The sequence below is a fragment of the Lactuca virosa genome, chromosome 4 (assembly GCF_052849685.1).
Source record: "Lactuca virosa cultivar CGN04683 chromosome 4, Lactuca_virosa_CGN04683_v6, whole genome shotgun sequence".
Lineage (NCBI taxonomy): Eukaryota > Viridiplantae > Streptophyta > Magnoliopsida > Asterales > Asteraceae > Lactuca > Lactuca virosa.
Genome location: NC_136429.1, coordinates 395,728,157 through 395,736,998, shown reverse-complemented (window position 1 = coordinate 395,736,998; position 8,842 = coordinate 395,728,157).

Here is an 8,842-nt window from a genome sequence, read left to right as displayed (position 1 = left end):
GCAAACTATTTGGAAATTTGTTAGTAAAAACCCTTTTATTCTTTTGAAAAACCGTCCTTTTTCTGCTTCGATCATCTTTCCAATCATCATTTCGAGAACGAGTTCTTGAGGATTTTCTAATTAAAGACCTTCCTCGAGATTCATTCTCTCCTCTTGGTGACATGTAGTTCACAAAGATCCTATTTTGACAATTCCTAGCTATATGACCACCAACACCACAATTAAAACAAATCTGTTTATTATTTGAACTTGTACTACATTTCTCAGATTTATTTTCTTGACAGACACTCTTACTCTTCTCAGAAGAACATGCATGAGAAATAGGTTGTGAGATAAGTGAGGGTGCCTCAGATGGTGTGACTTGTGGAATTGATGGTTTTTCATGAGAATCACAAGCATCAGAATTACCAAACAGTTCATCAAACATATCAAAGAAATTAAATTCAACAGTATCAGATGTGGAAGCATCACACGAAACATTATCAGTCTGAACATTAGAAACATAAACATTTTCATTTGAAACAAAAATATCAGAATTAGGAACAGAAACAGAAACAGATTCTCCAGCTTCACGTGTTGCCTTATCTAATGGTTGATCTGTAGGGGAAGTAGAAATGTCAGTACTTTCAACATTAATAAATCCTCCTGAAACGAAACCAGATGGCTTGCCATAAACCATAAACGGTTCATTGGCAATCTCATCCTTGGATAAGGGTTGATACTGATATGTATGATTATAAGGAGGAGGTACACTATCAAATCCTAAACCCTTTGACTGATTTCGTCTGAACTGCATGTAGTGATCAATCATGTTGGCAACTACCTCGCTTGATCCATCAAGTTTTCTAAAATCAAAATTTGCAGTTTCAAATTGTCCTTTTAATGTATCAAGCTCGGTAATTAGCGCATCATTTTGTCTTTTAATATAATCATAAAGCTCACACTTTTCACTGTATTCTGCCTGAATTCTTCTAAAATCTTTTATCTTAGTTTCTAACTGGTCCTTAAGGGGCTTTTGTCCTTTCCTAAGTTGGTAGCCCTCATATCTAAGGTCCTCTACTTCTCTACGTAATAATTTAACTTCATCATGAAGAAGTTTAACATATTCACTACAGGCCTGAGAACAAGACGGTAGATTTACCTCACTTTTCCTGGGCTCGGAAGTAGTAGACACCATGAGAGCAAACTGCAGCTCCATCATTTCTGCTTCGGGATCAGCTGCATCATTCTTCAAGGAAGCATCATCAATCTGAGCTAGGTGAGCATTTTCTGGCCCTGAGATATTCAAAGCCTGAATGTGGTCCTCCTAGTCAAAAGACTGAGCGACCATAGCAGTCTCACCATTGACCGTAGCACCTGCACGGTTGTTTCGCACTGCAACCATCGTCTTGTTGTTGTTCGTCCTACGATCAGGCTTTGGACACTCACGAGCAAAATGACCCGGCTCGTGGCAGTTGAAACAACGCAGCATGCCTTTGTTGAATCCCACCTTCTTGTCAGCATTCATGCCCCAGTTGCTCTTCCCTGTCTTCTTAGCAAACTGCTTGGCTCTAAAGACAGCCATAGCAATCTGCCATGTGATATCCATCTCCTCCACGTCTTCTGGATGAATCTGATCCAGATCAGCAAATGACAGCTGAAGTGGAAGCTCTCCAGCTACGAAAGCATTGTAGCAGTTAACAAGCCCAGTGGCTAGAGCCAGATTTTCATCAGTGTCCTTTGTGTTTGAGGAAGATGCTACAACTGGTACATTTGGATGGGTAACAGCTTGTGGAGTGACAAATGGTTGACTTTGTGGACTGGATGATGCAGCAGCAAAGGTTTGAATCTGAGGTTGTTGAGCAGCAAACACATGGCCTGAGGAAGTCATGATTGAGGAGAGAGCATTGTTGGATGAGATTCCAAGATTCGCAGTAGAGTACGAGTTCACATGGTTGATTTCTCTCTGCTTGTCATCAATATCACAAGCTTTGATGATTGCCATGATTTCAGCAAGAGTAAGGCGGTTTAGATCCTTGGTCTTCTTAATCACAGCAGCATTCATATCCCATGATCTAGGAAGAGCATTTAGAAGCTTCTTGTTAATCTCTGACTTGGTTAAGAAAATCCCAGATATATTCATGTCAGTGGTGAGAGTTGTGAACCGTTGCAGCTGTGTCTCAAGAGTCTCTCCGGGAATGTAGTTGAACATGTTGAACTTTTGTCTCAACATGTCCTGGCGACTCTCCTTCATATCTTCATTGCCCTCATATACCTCAATTAGGGCTTCCCACAAATCTTTAGCTGATGTGTACTCTCGGAAACCTTGAGCAATATCAGGAGATAATGCCATGGTTAGAGTGGCTAAAGCCCTTTCCTGTTCTTCCACTTTTTCAAACTCCTCATCTGTGTAGTTTTCAACAGCCTTGTCAATCACCTGTCCTCCAACTGTAATAGTGATTCTGACAGGTCCTCTAAGTATGCTTCTCCAGACTTTAAAATCTTCATTTTGATGTACTTTTCAATTCTATACTTCCACTCAGGGAAACCATCTGCAGACATCAATCTTGGAATGCGCGTAGTAGTGCCCATGACAGTATCAAGTTCGTGAAAATGATTTTGACTTTGAGATTCCATTTGAAATTGAAGCAAATTAAACTCACAAAGGTGTTTACGGTTGATGATGATTACGACCGTAAACTGAGTTTACGGTTGAAGGTTTACGACCGTAAACTATGTTTACGGTTGATGATTTTACGGTTTGTACGTTTACGGTTTATGTGTTTACGGTTAATGAAGCTTGGTTTACGGTTTTTGAAGATTCACAGATTACGGTTCTTCAAGATCTTGAGTTTACAACCGTAAACAGGGTTTACGGTTGGTAGTAAACTCCAAGAAAGCCTTCAAAAACACGTTTTTGCAGTTCATTCAGTTCCTTTAACCACTAAAACACTAAAACCAGGCTCGAACAATAAGAATATCAGTTTAAACAGCCCAAAAATCGATTGAATGAAGCTTTGACACCGGTTTTTGCTCTGATACCAATTGTAAGGTCCTGAAAAGGATCTTTACCAATGATCAAGCAACAAATAATCACAAAAAGAAGAATAAGATGAAAAGAAATCGAGCTTGCACACGTTTATATTTAGAAAAACGTCAGGTACAACTCGATGGAACACTTCTGTAAACGCAATGGCATCAACAACCCCACAACGACCTACACATCCACTATTTATACTGAACAAGACCGGAAACAGGGTTTACGACCGTAAACTCAGTTTACGGTCGTAAACATGTTTACGGCCGTAAACTCTGTTTACGGTCGTAAACACACTTTCTGAACAAAAACACTTAAACAACCCACAAACTGTGTTACAGACTCATACTGAACATAATACAATGAAAGCCTAGACCAAACCATTTACTGGACCCTTCACTGATTGGTAAGAGGCCTTTGTCACTACAAATAATACAAGATAAGGCATGATAAACATAGTTATGTTTTTGCTATACATTCGACTCACATAAAATGGGGTTCATTTGCATTACAAACGTTTTGGATAAACTATAATAGGTATAGTTTATGTTTCATATACATTACAAAGAGTTATGTTAAACTATAATAGGTATAGTTTATGTTTCAATTACATTTCAAACTCATTACCAAGGGTTTTCAGTTCAGTTCACGTAAATCTGTTAATGAATAAATTTGTGAGACATTCGCTTCGCGTTACATCTAAAGTAACGAAATCAAAAGTCCTGTAAATTATAACCAGAGTCTCTTGTAGGGAGAACATGATAGTTGTGTATAGATCTATATTGGGTCTGACAAACCCACACCTGAGCTGCATGCAACAGCTAGACCGGCAGGTCTGGGGTGACAAGTGGCATTTAACTTGTGACGCCTGAAGAACGTCGTATTACAAGGCCGACTGGGTCATAGTATGGTTATAATAACTCACATGGGGTATTAACAAAACATAAGATTTACGGGTTTTACTTTTAAATTTAACGAGTTTAGGTCGATTTAAACTTGCATAAAATTACTTTAAGTATGGAAAAATACTTGTACATTTCGGTCTTGAATTTTAAGACTACAATGCGTTTTATAAGGGAAATATTGGATTTTTCTTGAACAAACATCACTTTTACAAAGAAAAGGATTTTAGCATCACATTCAAAAGCTTATGAACTCACCAACTTAATTGTTGACACTTTTTCGAAACTACTTGTATTCTCAGGAAATTAGTGAATCAGATAAACAACAGTTTTTGAGGATGGGACGCTCAGACGTCAAACATTTCATTTTGTCATCATAATGTAATTGATTTTAGAATATGTGAACACGTACTACGATGTAACTTTTCAATTATATTTATGATGGTTGTATTTACTTTGAACACTATTATACTCGTTGTTATGATACTACACATGAAGTCCACCACCCCCGGACGTTTCCGCCATCCTTGGTTTGGGGGTGTGACAGATTGGTATCAGAGCATTGTTTATAGTGAACTAAGTATATCGAACCACATAAGATATACAAACTATAAATGCATTGGGAGTAAAGTCTCTTATTTAAACATTTTCGAATAACTATACCTTTAGAAATGAAATAGTTTCTTGATTAAAAGTACGAGTACATACATACATACTAGTATAGTATCATTATCTAGGACAATACAAAAGTAAAACGAGGAGTTGGACACTACGAGTAGACCTTGGGATATGTAATCAGACTTGGGATGGATATAGTCTGATCAACTATATTTATCCAAGGTGTGACTAATGTATGCCGAAGTATGGTTGTAGTGAGCAACAAGCCTAAAAACTTCCCATACAAGAAAGTTACTAAGGACCAAACATAACATTTAAAATACTATAGGAGTATTTTGTAATATCATAACGTGTGTGAAAACTAAACAGATCCTTAATAATAGGTCTATAGCCACTAAGTGGATACTCTAAAATTATATATAACTTAGAGATCATAGACTTAGAATTTGTGGTCATTGCCTTACCTCATTTTCCTTGTTTGGATGTGGACCTAGGGTAGGATCACTTATTCGAAGGTCTATCATATCTTGTTATATATAATTAGTATGCACTATGTCATGATAGAAGTAACTAATGAGGATCAAACCCCTATAAGTATTTCTAGGAATACGACTAATATATGCTTCCTACCCCCCCCCCCTATTCTCGCATGTATATCATGGAAAGATTCTACTTACCAGTCGACCCCTACTGTCCCAACCAGGGAAATGGTGGATGGTTAGGAGAAGAACCCGAAGAAGACCCCAATGAAGACGAGGAAAAATCAGAAGAGGAACCGGAGATGATCAACCCTCCATACATAGCCAGGGTTCCCGCGAACCGTTTCGACTACATCGAACTTGTGCCCCGTTGGGCAACCGTGATCGAGGGTTGTAGTCGACAGCAACGACAGCGATCACCATTTGGAGACCAACAAGGTTGCCACGACCTCAACCATGGGGGACCGACTGACAGAGCCCTCCCAGCGAAGACCCGGCAGATCGTGAACATCGGGGATCAAAACAGGGAGACTGCGAATCAAGTCCGGGAACTGCGTGCTACTATAGACGCTACCATCTCACAAACTCGAAACTTGGGAAGAAACTACTATTTCAGAGACCAACTTCATAAGGACTTTATCGCCACTCGGGCGAAGGCAAGAGAGCGTCATGATATGCACCCGGCACTCGAAGAGAGAATGGTTGCAGACAAGCGTCGATTGGCAGAACTGCAAGGTGCATCGACTTTGTCTCAGGCATCACAGGGGACGGATCGTCGTGAGTAGAGTTCATACTGCTCACAAGACCTTGTAGATTAGGTTCAGGAGTATGCAAGGGTGCTACTCTATTCTATATGTAAGCTCAACCCTGCGATTTAAGTGGTCATACTAATCGGGGGATTTATTTGTTGTCGAAACTTTTCCTTACAATGATGTGGTGTAGACCTGCATCGAGGTCAAAATTTTCTCTAAAACCAAAAATTACTAGAATCACATTAACAAAAGGGGCTTACGGCAGGCCCATTAGAATTGAAGGACTATTAAGTCTTACTCATACAACCAAGCATACATCAAGTGGTCGTAAGAAGGACTTAGCTTGGATCACATTACAAGGTTTCACTTGGATACAAAACTACTAAAATACAGGGGTTTATTATGAACTCTCAGTAGGAATTGCTTTCAGAACACTATAAAAATCGAAATACAATACACTTATAACTAAGATAAACTCAGTTAGATAACTCACGACGCATAGCCCTTCTAATGACTCGTTATCGTTTTACCTTTAAACATTTTAGTTGAAAGGTGCCTTTGTCGTAGGCATATAGGGTGCGATCATACCAGCACTAATGCACCAGATTCCATCAGAACTCCTCAGCTAAGCGTATTTGGACAAACATAATCCTAGGACGGGAAAACTTAACGCTCGTACAAAACCTACTTCTACCCACTACCATAACTCCGTCTCAGGAACGTTAGCAGAAACATCGAGAATAGTTCAGTAAAGTGCGAAATTTATATATGTGTATATAAATGGTAAGGATATAACTAGAGATAATCATCCCCACTCACGACATCGTTTCTCCCCATGCAACAGGGTTATGTCTTAACAAGAAGGTAACCAGCCAACAAGCAAGGCAGCAATCCTGCAGATAGACTCTGCTACTTTTCAAGCTGCGGTCACGGCAGCCGTGACAGCCGTCATGGCGCAACTCAATGCTAACAACGCTCGCAGAGGTGAAGACGGTGTCGGCAATACTAACCGCAGTAACAGTCAAGGACACCAGCGGGTGTCCACCAACGAAGACGTCTCAGACCACAAGCCAAAGAGCAAGAAACGAAAGTTTTGGGACAAAAAGAATCGCACTCTAACTCAAAAACTCGCTAAAAGACAACAATCTGTGGCTGCCCCTACGATTAAACCAGCGATCACGACGCATGCCTCGGCCTTTGCCACAACACCTGTCACTCAAGCACTAGCCAGGCGGTATATTGGAAAACTTCCAAAGTGTAACAAGTGTAGCTACCACCACAATGGGACTTGCCGGGTAATGCACTGTAAAAACTACAATAAGAATGGACACACTTCCCGCTCCTGCAGAACCCGGACCCGGCTCATCGCCTCAAACACCAACACCGATGTAAATCCAGTATGCCACCTATGCGGTAAGATGGGACACTTCAAGAGAGACTGTCCTACTGAGAGGAATAACGGGGGAGCAGGAGGAGTGTGATAAACAAACCAACAGGAGCAACAAGGAATCTTATTAGGACTTTTGTAGTGTTTCCAACAAACAAAAACGTTTAAGTACCATATGTTTGTAATGAATTTGGTATGTTTGCTAAAATTACCGTCTTTCAAAAAGTAGTTAAAATATTCTCTCATTCAATCAAATCAAAGACACTCATATATGACCTTAGGATCATTACCAGTGAGCTGTGATGAATTGATGTATACATCAGGATTAATTATAATCAAAATATTACAGAATTAAAGCGAATAATTTCGTCCTAATTCATGTTCCATGTCTAGTGGTGGTATTCGGATAGAGCCATTGACCCGTCGATTTCATCAATGTCAAATGACATACGACTTGCATATACCGATCGATCATGGAATGATCGGCCGGGGATCACAATATAAAGTATCATCACTAGCTACCAGAACACACTTACTACCAGCACTAGCTACTGTGGTATAAATCATTTGCAGTAACAATAACATCGATCAAAACGGAAAACACTAAAAAGAAACACGGGATGCACTACCACTCTAACAAATACCTATTACGAATACGACTTAATACAGGTGTCATCGAGAAAACCCGGTGTCGTCATTCGATATGGATTGGTTTGGATCATCACCTTATCAATTGCATATGTTACGAGAAGACCCTCCACCTAACCAGCTGGATATCGAAGCCCTCATCTCTCATAACCTTAAATCTAATTCTGACCCTCGGGTCATCCTTCGTTGCGAAACCCCGAAGCACTCTCTGGAGGTGTGTTATACCTTCTGTAACCTTTTCAATTTATTCCTAGTAAACCCTTCGAGGATATCACTCGTATAACAGGTTAAGATCAAGCATGGAAGCTTGGGACGAATACGGTTAGCCTATCACTGCTAAGGGTATATGTGAGGATAATATGTAATTAAGATTTTGCGGGCATCGGATGTGTGCTTCCGCCCTATTTCCTGTTCCTTGTGTGGTAGTGGACTTGGGGCAGAGTCACCCATCCAACTGTCTTACCAACACTAATTACATACAACCTCTATGCACAAGTTAGAGATAGATGGACCACGTACGAGTCCTACCAGGAACTTCGAGACAATACTACTCAGGAGTGCGAGTGATCGTTCTACCATCCGAATAAGTCTAGTCGCGTAAACCAAACCCATATGCTCCCTACCGAGCTAATCAATTGAGGAACACTACAGCAGGCCCTATGCAGCACTCCGAGGAGAAGTTATTACTTATGACTTAAGACAGCTAAAGACGTATTGAGTCGGCTAAGTCACGCATGACCTCGAACTAGGAGTCCATCCAGGTCCAGACAAGATGTATCTGGACCTTAAGAAACATTATTGGTGACCGAGCGTGAAAACCAACATCGCTACATATGGGGACAAATATCTGACTTGTGCCAAGGTCAAGGTAGAATAAAGGAAGCCTTCGTGTTTCCTACAACAACCAGTGATACCCGAAAGGAAGTGGGAGCGGCTAACCATAGACTTCATAACCAAGCTACCCAATACAATAGATGGTCTCGATACCATTTGGGTAATCGTCGACAGACTGGCCGAATCCGCACACTCCCTACTAATCA